Below are 14,044 nucleotides of genomic sequence, written 5' to 3'. Positions count from 1 at the left end.
ACCACATGGTCAGGTCTCTGACCTCCTCCCTATCGGGTGTCTCATCGTTGTCGGTGATCATCAGCAAACTTAATGATGGTTTGGAGTTGTGCGTGGCCGTGCAGTCATGAGTGAACAGGGGAGTACTAGAGGGGACTGAACAGGCACCCCTGAGGGTCCCCTGTGTTGAGGATCAGTGTGACGGATGTGTTGTTACCTACCCTTACCACCTGGGGGCGGCCCGTCAGGAAGTCCGGATCCAGTTGCAGAGGGAGGTGTTTAGTCCCAGGGTCCTTAGCTTAGTGATGAGCTTTGAGGGCACTATAGTGTTGAACGCTGAGCTGCAGTCAATGAATAGCATTCTCACATAGGTGTTCCCTTTGTCCAGGTGTAAAAGGGCAGTGTGGAGTGCATAGAGATTGTGTCATCTGTGTATCTGTTGGTGCGGTATGCAAATTGGAGTGGGTCTAGGGTTACTGAGATAATGGTGTTGATGTGAGCCATGACCAGCCTTTCAAAGCATTTCATGGCTACAGACGTGAGTGCCAAGGGTCGGTAGTCATTTAGGCAGGTTACCTTAGTGTTCTTGGGCACAGAGACTATGGTGGTCTGCTTGAAACATGTTGGTATTACAGACTCAGACAGGGAGCGGTTGAAAATGTCAGTGAAGACACTTGCCAGTTGGTCAGTGCATGCTCGGAGTACACGTCCTGGTAATCTGTCTGACCCTGCAGCCTTGTGAATGTTGACCTGTTTAGAGGTCTTACTCACTTCGGCTGCGGAGAGTGTGATCAAACAGTCATCCAGAACAGCTGATGCTCTCATGCATGTTTCAGTGTTACTAGCCTTGAAGCGAGCATAGAAGTTATTTAGCTCGTCTGGTAGGCTCGTGTCACTGGGCAGTTCGCGGCTGTACTTCCCTTAATAGTTTGCAAGCCCTGCCACATCCGACGAGCATCGGAGTCGGTGTAGTACAATTCGATCTTAGTCCTGTACTGACGCTTTGCCTGTTTGATGGTTCGTCGGAGGGCATAGCGAGATTTCTTATAAGCTTCCAGGTTAGAGTCCCGCTCCTTGAAAGCGGCAGCTCTACTCTTTAGGTCAGTACGAATGTTGCCTGTAAATCCGTGGCCTCTGCTTGGGGTATGTACGTACAGTCACTGTGGGGACGATGTCCTCGATGCACTTATTGATAAAGTCAGTGACTGATGTGGTGTACTCCTCAATGCCATCGGAATAATCCTGGTACATTTTCCAGTCTGTGCTCGCAAAACAGTCCTGTAGTTTAGCATCTGCTTCATCTGACCACTTTTTTATAGAACGAGTCACTGGTGCTTCCTGCTTACATTTTTGCTTGTAAGCAAGAATCAGGAGGATATAATTATTGTCAGATATGCCAAATGGCGGGTGAGGGAGAGCTTTGTACGTGTCTCTGTGTGTGGAGTAAAGGTGGTCTAGAATTTTTTCCCCCTCTGGTTGCACATTTAACATGCTGATAGAAATTAGGTTAAACTGATTTAAGTTTCTTCCCTGCATTAAAGTCCCCGGCCACTAGGAGCGCCACCTCTGGATGAGCATTTTCCTGTTTGCTTATGGCGGTATACAGCTCATTGAGTGGTATGTAGACAGCTACGAATAATACAGATGAAAACTTTCTAGGTAGATAGTGTGGTCTACTTTCATGCTAGGTTTAGGACCTCATAAAGCATTTAGAGACCAACTGATGTATAGAATAATAGTAAAATGATCTACTATGGTTTAGAATCAAGCATCATGAAACCTCTAACACAAATACATTTGACTTGGTGAAATCAGTTTGAGACATAACTTGCATTATCCTTCAGACTCCATTAAATTAGCTCTTCCTAAATTTGGTCAAATTGTTACTTTTGTGTATGGTTTCACAGAAACAAGTGTGGCTCAACTTAACTCTTAACTTACCCCACTCTCTACTACTATCTCTCCTTCGGGGAGAGGAAGCCTTAACCCACCCAATACACATACTGCTCTGGGGACACACAAGAGGACATGCACCAGGGATTGGAAATAAGAGTGTGTGTCAGCTAAGACGTCATGTTCCTGAGGCCTCAGGGTAGGGACAGAGGCTGAAGCCACTGTTCAACTCAGAGATAGGTTGGGATGGGAAAGATGGGGCTTACCTTTTGGGGGGGGTTAATGTCCAATTTTAAATTACAGTACATTGACATTTAACATATGGAGTGACATATGGCATATGTAATCAGTATAGTCAGTTATTGAAAAATTGCTTAAAGTCTGGGTAGGGATGGGTGCGAGGTAACGCAATGGGTATGTCTGTAAGAACACAAGGAGTGGGTAACCTTTCAACTTTTTTTAGAACAGCTTTGTTAGTGTTTTGTAGCCTTCAAATGTCACAGCTGAAAGATGTTGATGTCTAGGTAAACAGAAACATGACTTTAAAATAAAACAGAGGTGCATGGTAAATAAAGGGCAAATATATCCAAACTAAAATACTCCAAATGCTACAGTGTTACACAACTAGCAAATAAGGGAAGTGCACTTATATGCACAACAATCAAACAATATAAATCTACATAGCAATAGGAACAAAATACCTTGGCCGCCACTCCACACTCATGCAATACACATTCAATAACGCGTCTGTAGTGGTCCATGTTGGTTTGGGGACTAATGACTGCAGGTGGGGGCATTTAAAGGGTTATCTGTGATCTGGTTGAATGAGGTGTGTGGTGACTAGTAGGGTTGCAGGCTCCCCTCCAGGGTAGAAGAGAAGTAGGAGGAGTTTTGTACAATTTGATTGTACATATGAGTTAGCTATGTTGTTTCTAGCAGCCACTCCCCACCAGACCTTTCAATTATGTGTACTTTGATCCACATTTGTTATCCATACAACCTGCTAAACAGGTTCCATAAACCACTCCTTATCTGAATGAAGGTTTCAGAGTAGACAAAACTTAACTCAGACTCACTCCCAGTCTACATCTCAACACAACATTGCCTCTACACTTGATGCATTTAACAACCAAAATGTATGTGTTCGTGAGAGTCTCAGCTTTCGATGGTGGGTTCATATTAGTTTCTATCCTAAACCGTTCGAACTCTGCAGATGTTTTTGTGAGAAGACACATTTTCGGGATGTCTCCTGGTCTGACAAACAATGCTGTAGCTTTGCCACCTTCCACCACAGATGCAGCAGCCCATGCAAAAAAAAAACAGATATCTCTAGCTTAACCAGACAGATTTTGATGGGGAATTTTGTAGTATGCTAATTCGATTGACAAGCGGGCGAATCAATCGATTCTAGGGGGGTTAAGACTAGTGAAATTAAATGTATTATTTTCTTTATGACATTGTTATGCAGAATATAGATGATTATTGCTGTTAAGGCTGTTATTTTGTTTTTTTAAAAGCAACATTCAACTGAATGGTAATGTCAGAAGTCCATAATGGTTCCTAAGTGTGTCCCATTTCTCTGCTTGTCTTCTTTCACCTGCACTGACCTGAGAGAACTGGACAAGCCAAAGCTATATTGAACACAATTCTGAAGAGCTCTAGTGACACCCTGTGGTTAGGCTAAAACACATAGAATCTGCTGCTTCTATTACTCTCAAGTAATGTGGAATCAGTGGATTTAAAATGTTTTAGTGCTTTTTATTTCTCTACTCCTTCTTCTACCCATAAAGGATGCAACATACAATGTCAAAGACATATTTATTCAAACCATGTCAGGGATGTCATGAAGTCTCTCCAGTTCCATGACTCGCCACATGGAAACAACCACTCCACACAAGGGTGTTAATGAATCACCTTGTTCCTTAGCCCCCCGAGGACTCAAACATTTACCTGCTAATGCATTTGCATTCATCAAGCTATGCTTTCAGACAAAGGTCTAAGAGTATATAACCCTCTATAGCACCCTACATGCAAAGAGTCAACTAAACGCATTGTGCACTTTAAATCACAAAGTCCACCTTCTTTACACGTAATATCTCTGGCTCCTGCTGGTGGGAGATCAACTCTGCAGCCTGCAGTGAAGGACTATCCAACACAATGAAGTCCTTAGGGGGACCATTCGTTCCCTCAACCCTTTTAACCGCCTCTTTGTATGAAATGCACTGGACGGCTCTGACTTAGGCAACTTCATTCTCTTTCACCCTCGATGGGCACTCCAAATATGTAGTAACATGATTTCCAACAATTCACAGTTTGTTCCTCACATTCACCATGACCTTCTTTTCCACACCTTCCACATCTCTGCATCTTCCACCTGCAGACACTTTATATCCATCAATGATGCATTGCAGTACACAGTATCATGCCAAAGATATGAAGTCACATTTTCTCCAGCCATGTCAGAGACGTCATGAAGAAAGTCTCTCCAGTTCCATGACTCACCACATGAAAAACAGCCATATGAAAACAACCACACCACCTGTTAATGAATCACTTTGTTGCTTAGCCCGCGAGAACTCAAACCTTTACCTGCAAATGCGTTTGCATTCATCAAGCTATGCTTTGTGTATAACCCTTTAAAGCACTCCTTTATAGCACCCTACATGCATTTAGTTGACTGAACGCATTGTGAACTTAATCATGAACTGTATCTTGAGAAAACCTTTTAAAACCTTTTAAGTGAAACCTACAGTTTTGATTTGCAGCCATTCTAAGTCCATTCTACAAACCACTCCTCATAATACCTTTCTATTACGTGGCATATTTTGATCCACAATCGTCATACATACAACCTGCTAAACAGGTTCCATAAGCCACTCCTTATCTGAATGAAGGTTTCAGAGAAAGGTAAACTTAAGTCAGACTCACTCCCCTCCATTTTACGACTCAACACAACATTGCCTCTACACTTGATGCATTTAATCGGATGGTCTGTACTCTTTACTTTGAAAAAATTATTGGAAGTCATTCCAAGTCTGTAGACCTGTCTGTTGACAAGAAAAATGGCAGCTGCTAATATTTCTGTTGCTAGGGACCAATTCTGTTGTTCGATCTGTCTGGACATATTGAAGGATCCGGTGGCAATTCCTTGTGGACACAGGTACTGTATGGACTGTATTGAGGACGGCTGGGATCAGGATGATCAGAGGGGACTCTACAAATGCCCCCAGTGCAGACAGACCTTCTTCCCAAGGCCTGTTTTGAACAGAAACACAATGCTGGCTGAATTGGTGGAGGAATTGAAGACAGGACTCCAAGCTGCTCCACCTGCTCACTATTACGCTGGACCTGGGGATTTGGAGTTTGATGTCTGCACTGGGACAAAATTCAAACCTGTTGAGTTCTGTCTTGTGTGTCACACCCTGATCTTCTTCACCTGTCCTTGTGATTGTCTCCACCCCTTCCAGGTGTCGCTTATTATCCCCGGTGTATATATCCCTGTGTTTCCTGTCTCTCTGTGCCAGTTCGTCTTGTTTGCCAAGTCAGCCAGCGTTTTTCCTTGCTCCTATTTCTCCCAGTCTCTGTTTGTTTCTAGTCCTCCTGGTTTCGACCCTTGCCTGTCCTGACTCCGAACCCGCCTGCCTGCCACTCTGACTGTTCTGATTACCAGCCTGCCTATCCCCTTGCACTGTTTTGGACTCGGATCTGGTTTCTGACCCTTGCCTGGCCTGACTTCGAGATTGCCTATCGTCTGGTACTGTTTGGACTCTGACCTGGTTTATGAACTCTCGCCTGTCCCCGACCTGCCTTTGCCTACTCCTTTTGTTTTAATACATATCGGAGCTCTACCATCTGCCTCCTGTGTCTGCATTTGGGTCTCGCCTTGTGCCCTTATAGTACGAACTGGCCATGACAGACCCAGCAGACTTGGACCAGCTCTGTCACGTTGTCTCCCTGCAGGGAGCCACCATTGGGAGGCATGAGGAGGTACTTCAGGACCTTTTGGAAGGGCTTCATTCCCTGACGGAACGCCACGACCAAGGGTTCAAGGCGATAATGGAGCAAATCAGTGAATTAGCTCATAGGCAGAACGTCACGTCTGAGACCTCCCAACCACCCAGTAACCTTCCTACTAGTGGTGGATTGGTTCAACTTCCCCGGCTCCCCGAGAGCCCCGCTTACCTCCTCCGGAACGTTATGCAGGCAATTCTGGTACCTGTCGGGCGTTCCTTTCCCAGTGCTCTCTCATATTCAAACTCCAGCCCTCTTCATTCCCGTCGGACCGATCAAGGATAGCGTATTTAATCGCGCTAATGTCTGGAAGGGCGCTCTCCTGGGCAACAGCTGTGTGGGAGCAGCAATCCGCTGTGAGCAAGAGCTTGGAGGAATTCATGGTAGAAGTGAGGAAGGTTTTTCGATTCTCCGGTACCCGGGAGGAAGACGGCTCAAAGTATTGCAGGTACATCTGAACTCCCATAGTGTGGCAGACTACGCAGTAGATTTTCGCACATTGGCCACCGAGAGTTCCTGGAATCCGGAGGCTCTGTTCGACACCTTCCTCCATGAACTGTCGGAGGGAATAAAGGACGAGCTCGCAGCTTGGGAAATAGCACTGGACCCCTTATCGCCCTTTCGATTAGGATTGATGGTCGCCTATGACAACACCGGTGTGAGAGGAGGTCAGGTCTCGGAAACACTTGTTTGTCTGATGATAGCACTCGTCTTAAGGAATCGGGAAATCCCCAAAGTGTGTATTTCCGAGGAGAGCCGAAAACACCCGAGGTACCCCGAGAATCATCAATGATGGGTGAGTTGGATACTCCTGAGCCTATGCAACTGGGAAGAGCTAGGTTATCGGTTGGGGAATGCTCATGTAGGCTGAGTTCAAACTGTTGTCTGTACTGTGGAGGGGCAGGACATTATGTAGCTACCTGCCCTGTTAGGAAACCCTTGTCTCTGGTGGGTACAACTGGGAGTTTGCCAGACTGGGAGTTCCCTAATTCCCAACACCTGCACTCCTTTTTTTGTGCTTTTGCTGTTGGGAGACCAATCTAAGTCTCTCTGAGTGCTCATTGACTCTGGGGCTGATGAACGTTTCATGGATTCTACTATTGTTTCTGAACTTGGTATTCCCGCTTAACCCCTCTCTGTCCCCATGGATGCTAGGGCACTGGACGGCCGCTCAATTGGAAGAGTCACCCATAGTACAGTGCCAGTTCATATACAGGAAACCACAGTGAGACCATACAGTTCCTTCTCATTGCATCTTCCCATGTTCCTGTTGTCTTGGGATTTTCCTGGCTCCAAAATCACAACCCTGTTATTAACTGGACCATGCGCTCCATCCTGGGTTGGAGCCCATTTTGCCATTCCCACTGTCTTAAAGCAGCACAGCTGTCCCCGAGACATCCTCCTCAGGGCATTAGCAAGGCTTTGGATGTCTCTGCCATTCCCACTGAATACCATGACCTCCTGGAAGTTTTCAGTAAGGCACGTGCTACTTCTCTTCCCCCACACCTTCCTTATGATTGTGCCATTGATCTCCTCCCAGGCACCACACCACCCCGTGGTCGGCTATATCCTCTATCCGAGCTGGAGACCAAGGCCATGGAGGAATAAATAGAGGAGTCTCTGGCTACTGGAGGCGCCCGTCCATCTGCATCTCCTGCCGGAGAAGAAGGACAAGACCCTGCGTCCGTGCATTGACTACCGGGGTCTGAATGACATTACGATTAAAAATTGTTACCCACTACCACTCCTCTCCTCGGCTTTTAAACCACTCCAGGGGTCCACCATTTTTTCCAAGCTGGACCTTTGGAATGTCTACCAACTGGTTTGGATATGCGAAGGAGATGAGTGGAAGACAGCATTCAACACAGCCAGCAGACATTATGAGTACCAGGTCATGCCGTTTGGACTCACCAACGCTGTCTTCCAGGCTCTGGTAAACGATGTGCTCAGGGAAATGCTAAACCGTTTTGTATTTATCTACCTTGACGTCAGAAGGAGTTTACCGAAGCGCAGCGTGGTAAGTGTTCATGATTTTATTTAATATCAAAAAACACTCGAACAAAGTAACAAAACGAAAAAACAAACAGTTCTGTAAGGTGCAGACACTAAACAGAAAATAACTACCCACAAATGAAAGGGGGAAAAAGGACTACCTAAGTATGATTCCCAATCAGAGACAACGATAGACAGCTGCCTCTGATTGGGAACCACACTCGGCCAAAAACAAAGAAATAGAAAACATAGAAATAAAGAAACTAGAATGCCCACCCTAGTCACACTCTGGCCTAACCAAAATAGAGAATAAAAACCTCTCTATGGCCAGGGCGTGACATGTACTTCTTAACGTTTAACTACTTCTAGACTTTCAACCAATTTTAACAGTCCAAGTCTGTATACCTATCTATTGGCAAGAAAATAGCAGCTGCTAATATTTCTGTTGATAGGGACCAATTCTGTTGTTCGATCTGTCTGGATCGACTGAAGGATCCTGTGGCAACTGCCTGTGGACACAGATACTGTATGGACTATATTGAGGGCTGGTGGGATCAGGATGATCAGAGGGGAGTCTACAAATGCCCCCAGTGCAGACAGACCTTCATCCCAAGGCCTTTTCGGAACAGAAGTACAATGCTGGCTGAAGTAGCAGAGAAACTAAAGAATGCTAGACCAGTAGACGTGGAGTGTGACAAGATGGCGTAGCAGTGAAGACGTGTTTTTGTTTGTCCTCTCGTGTACTTTTGTATTTTTCTTATTTTTTGTATATATTTATATTCCGGTAACCTGCCTCACCCAATGTGATACGGAATCTCTATTATTTTTAATTTTAGAACACATCCAAGAACCACCAGAAGCTAACAAGCTAATTAGCTACAAGCTATTTAGTCATTGTTAGCCACTGCTAGCGGCTTTTACCTTCTGCACAGATACCAGCCCTGTTTTTAGCCTGGATAATACTCGCCAGTCTACCAGTATTGGACTGTCTCTCCACTACAACGCCGGATTCCTGCCGTAATCCCTGGACCACTACTTCTGATCTTCACAGATAGCTAGCACCCACCGTGGCACCCAGTACCGAAGCCATCCCTGAGGCCCACCTCCCGGCCTACTCAGCTGCTCACCCGGACTCACCGCTGCTATAGTGGCTAACGCCCCTGCCACGAAGCTAGCACCAGTTAGCCGTGAGCCAGGCGCATCTCCCGGCTAGCAAACTAAATTCTACAATACCACTTTCGCCATCTGGCTTGGATCCTCTGTCGACACGGCGCCCCGCCGCACCACCACGACTGGTCTGCCGACGAATACTCCATCCGTTGTGCCTTCAACCGGCCTCCGTCGGAGCAGACGCTCCTACAAGCCCCGGGCTACTAACTTTAAACGCCGTGTCGCCCACGTGCTAGCGTAGTGGCGACTACTCCGCAGCTTCCCTGTTCCATCTACTGCTGCTCCCTGGACACTATGATCACTTGGCTACATAGCTGATGCCTGCTGGACTGTCCATTCATCACGGTACTCCATTCTGTTTATTTTTTATCTGTCGGCCCCAGCCGCAAACTCAGGCTCTGTGTGTAGTTAATCCGACCCTCTCTGCCTAGTCATCGCCATTTTACCTGCTGTTGTTGTGTTAGCTGATTAGCTGCTGTTGTCTCACCTGTTGTCTTAGCTAGCTCTCCCAATCAACACCTGCGATTACTTTATGCCCCGCTGTATGTCTCTCTCAAATGTCAATATGCCTTGTATACTGTTGTTCAGGTTAGTTATCATTGTTTTAGTTTACAATGGAGACCCTAGTTCCACTCTTCATACCTCTGACACCTCCTTTGTCCTACCTGCCACACATGCGGTGACCTCACCCATTATAACCAGCATGTCCAGAGATACAATCTCACTTATCATCACCAGGTGCCTGGGCTTACCTCCGCTGTACCCGCACCCCACCATACCCCTGTCTGCACATTATGCCCTGAATCTATTCTACCACGCCCAGAAATCTGCCCCTTTTATTCTTTGTCCCCAACGCTCTCGGCGACCAGTTTTGATAGCCTTTAGCCGCACCCTCATCCTACTCCTCCTCTGTTCCTCGGGTGATGTGGAGGTAAACCCAGGCCCCGCATGTCCCCAGGCACCCTCATTTGTTGACTTCTGTGATCGAAAAGCCAGTTTGGGTGACCTAAACTGGGATATGCTTAACACCCCGGCAGTCCTACAATCTAAGCTAGATGCCCTCAATCTCACACAAATCATCAAGGAACCCACCAGGTACAACCCTAAATCCGTAAACATGGGCACCCTCATAGACATTATCCTGACCAACTTGCCCTCCAAATACACCTCTGCTGTCTTCAATCAGGATCTCAGCGATCACTGCCTCATTGCCTGTATCCACTACGGGTCCGCTGTCAAACGACCACCCCTCATCACTGTCAAACGCTCCCTAAAACACTTCTGCGAGCAGGCCTTTCTAATTGACCTGGCCCGGGTATCCTGGAAGGATATTGACCTCATCTCGTCAGTTGAGGATGCATGGTCATTCTTTAAAAGTAACTTCCTCACCATCTTAGGTAAGCATGCCCCGTTCAAAAAATGCAGAACTAAGAACAGATATAGCCCTTGGTTCACTCCAGACCTGACTGCCCTTGACCAGCACAAAAACATCCTGTGGCGGACTGCAATAGCATCGAATAGTCCCCGCGATATGCAACTGTTCAGGGAAGTCAGGAACCAATACACGCGGTCAGTCAGGAAAGCAAAGGCTAGCTTTTTCAAGCAGAAATTTGCATCCTGTAGCTCTAACTCCAAAAAGTTCTGGGACACTGTAAAGTCCATGGAGAACAAGAGCACCTCCTCCCAGCTGCCCACTGCACTGAGGCTAGGTAACACGGTCACCACCGATAAATCCATGATAATCGAAAACTTCAACAAGCATTTCTCAACGGCTGGCCATGCCTTCCTCCTGGCTACTCCAACCTCGGCCAACAGCCCCACCACGCAGCTACTCGTCCAAGCGTCCCCAGCTTCTCCTTTACCCAAATCCAGATAGCAGATGTTCTGAAAGAGCTGCAAAACCTGGACCCATACAAATCAGCTAAAACAACTAAACGATATCATAACCGCCATCGATAAAAGACAGTACTGTGCAGCCGTCTTCATCGACCTAGCCAAGGCTTTCGACTCTGTCAATCACCATATTCTTATCGGCAGACTCAGTAGCCTCGGTTTTTCTGATGACTGCCATGCCTGGTTCAGCAACTACTTTGCAGACAGAGTTCAGTGTGTCAAATCGGAGGGCATGTTGTCTGGTCCTCTGGCAGTCTCTATGGGGGTACCACAGGGTTCAATTCTCAGGCAGACTCTTTTCTCTGTATATATCAATGATGTTGCTCTTGCTGCGGGCGATTCCCTGATCCACCTCTACGCAGACGACACCATTCTGTATACTTCTGGCCCTTCCTTGGACACTGTGCTATCTAACCTCCAAACGAGCTTCAATGCCATACAACACTCCTTCCGTGGGCTCCAACTGCTCTTAAACGCTAGTAAAACCAAATGCATGCTTTTCAATCGTTCGCTGCCTGCACCCGCCCGCCCGAATAGCATCACCACCCTGGAAGGTTCCGACCTAGAATATGTGGACATCTATAAGTACCTAGGTGTCTGACTAGACTGTAAACTCTTCTTCCAGACTCATATTAAACATCTCCAATCCAAAATCAAATCTAGAATCGGCTTTCTATTTCGCAACAAAGCCTCCTTCACTCACGCCGCCAAACTTACCCTAGTAAAACTGACTATCCTACCGATCCTTGACTTCGGCGATGTCATCTACAAAATAGCTTCCAATACTCTACTCAGCAAACTAGATGCAGTTTATCATAGTGCCATCCGCTTTGTTACTAAAACACCTTATACCACCCACCACTGCGACCTGTATGCTCTAGTCGGCTGGCCCTCGCTACATATTCGTCGCCAGACCCACTGGCTCCAGGTCATCTATAAGTCCATGCTAGGTAAAGCTCCGCCTTATCTCAGTTCACTGGTCACGATAACAACACCCACCCGTAGCACGCGCTCCAGCAGGTATATCTCACTGATCATCCCCAAAGCCAACACCTCATTTGGCCGCCTTTCCTTCCAGTTCTCTGCTGCCTGTGACTGGAACGAATTGCAAAAATCGCTGAAGTTGGAGACTTTTATTTCCCTCACCAACTTTAAACATTTGCTATCTGAGCAGCTAACTGATCGCTGCAGCTGTACATAGTCTACCTACCTACCTCATCCCCATACTGTTTTTATTTATTTACTTTTCTGCTCTTTTGCACACGATCATCTGATGATTTATCACTCCAGTGTTAATCTGCTAAATTGTAATTATTCGCTCCTATGGCCTATTTATTGCCTACCTCCTCATGCCTTTTGCACACAATGTATATAGACTCTTTTTTTCCCTACTGTGTTATTGACTTGTTTATTGTTTACTCCATGTGTAACTCTGTGTTGTTATCTGTTCACACTGCTATGCTTTATCTTGGCCAGGTTGCAGTTGTAAATGAGAACTTGTTCTCAACTAGCCTACCTGGTTAAATAAAGGTGAAAAAAAATAAAAAAATAAAATAAAATCTGCACAGGGAGAAAATCCTGTCTGGTGTGTCTGGCCTTACTGCGAGTCTCATCTCCAGCCTCACTTTGAATCTCCTGCCTTTAACAAGCACAAGCTGGTCAAAGCCTCTCTTCATGATAAACTGCTGGAGATTTACTGCCATACCAATCAGCAGTGTATCTGTTATGTGTTTGTTAGATGAACATAAAGGTCATGATACAGTCTCAGCTGCAGCAGAAAGGACAGAGAAACAGAATCAGTTGAAATTGAAACAGGAAACATTCCTACATAAAATAAACTGGGGGAGATTGAGAAGTTCAAAAAAGCTATGATGCCACTGAAACCCTTTGCCAATGTAACAGTAGAGGACTATAAGAGGATCTTTGCTGAGCTGATCTGCTCCATTGAAAGAAGGGGCTTTGAGGTAAAGGAGCTGATCAGAGCCCAGGAGAGGGCTGAAGTGATTTGTGCTGAAGAACGCCTGGAGCGAATGTGGCAGGAGGTGGCTGAGCTAAGGAGGAGAGACTCTGAGCTGGATCTCTCACACACAGAGGACAACATCTATTTCCTCCAGAGGTACAAAGACCACTATGATCATATTTTGTCTGAAAGATTGCATATACCACCATCCTGTGTGGCTCAGTTGGTAGAGCACGGTGCTTGTTAAGCCTGTGTTTGAGGTTCGATTCCCATGGGGAACCTGTACAAAAATGTATTAAGTCACTCTGGATAAGAGCATCAGCTAAAATGTAAATCAACACAGGCTGTGATTTTGGGAAGGTCAAGGAATCTTACCTAAAGCAAAAGCTGGAAAGCTACTGTAAGACGGGACTATGGTAAATGAAAATTCCAGTATATTTGATCATTTTAAACAAGGTACACATACAAAATGATGCCCTCATCAAGGATAAACACAAAGTACACAACTTATTTCCATTGTGGTCCTCTTTCATGATAGCATTTGGCAAGTTTGGCATATGTGGCAGGACGAAAAAACAGAAGCTAAAATGGCAGGTCAATTTGTTTATTTAGTCAGTGCAATCTGTCCACATGATGCAACCAGTACAGCCAAGCTCGGGAGAATAATTACCAGTGCAATCTCCTTTTGGAGCCAATACAATTCAAAATACTAGTTTTTGCAGTTATTGTGAAGAAAATGTTATTGTGATAAAAATGGAGCTCTATAGGAGAAAGCCCTGCCTCCAGCTGTTTGCTTAGAAATTCTAGGGACAATTAGGAGGCATGCGTCTTGTGACCGTAGCGTACGTGTAGGTATGTACGGCAGGACCAACTCGGAAAGATAGGTAGGAGCAAGCCCATGTAATGCTTTGTAGGTTAGCAGTAAAACCTTGAAATCAGCCCTTGCCTTTGCAGGAAGCCAGTGTAGGGAGGCTAGCACTGGAGTAATATGATAATTTTTTGGGGTTCTAGTCAGGATTCTAGCAGTCGTATTTAGCACTAACTGAAGTTTATTTAGTGCTTTATCCGGGTAGCCGGAAAGTAGAGCATTGCAGTAGTCTAACATAGAAGTAACAAAAGCATGGATACATTTTTCTGCATCATTTT

The 14,044-nt window shown here is 45.8% G+C and overlaps 1 pseudogene; it reads left to right on the top strand.

Annotated features, from left to right (window-relative positions):
• The first annotated feature begins 4,934 nt into the window (after positions 1 to 4,934).
• On the top strand, positions 4,935 to 13,145 carry LOC139540609 (E3 ubiquitin/ISG15 ligase TRIM25-like; annotated as a pseudogene).
• Positions 13,146 to 14,044: the final 899 nt, after the last annotated feature.

The sequence above is a fragment of the Salvelinus alpinus genome, chromosome 16 (assembly GCF_045679555.1).
Source record: "Salvelinus alpinus chromosome 16, SLU_Salpinus.1, whole genome shotgun sequence".
Classification (NCBI taxonomy): domain Eukaryota; kingdom Metazoa; phylum Chordata; class Actinopteri; order Salmoniformes; family Salmonidae; genus Salvelinus; species Salvelinus alpinus.
The sequence above is the reverse complement of the archived record's forward strand: the minus strand, read 5'-3'. Positions and strand labels throughout refer to the sequence as shown.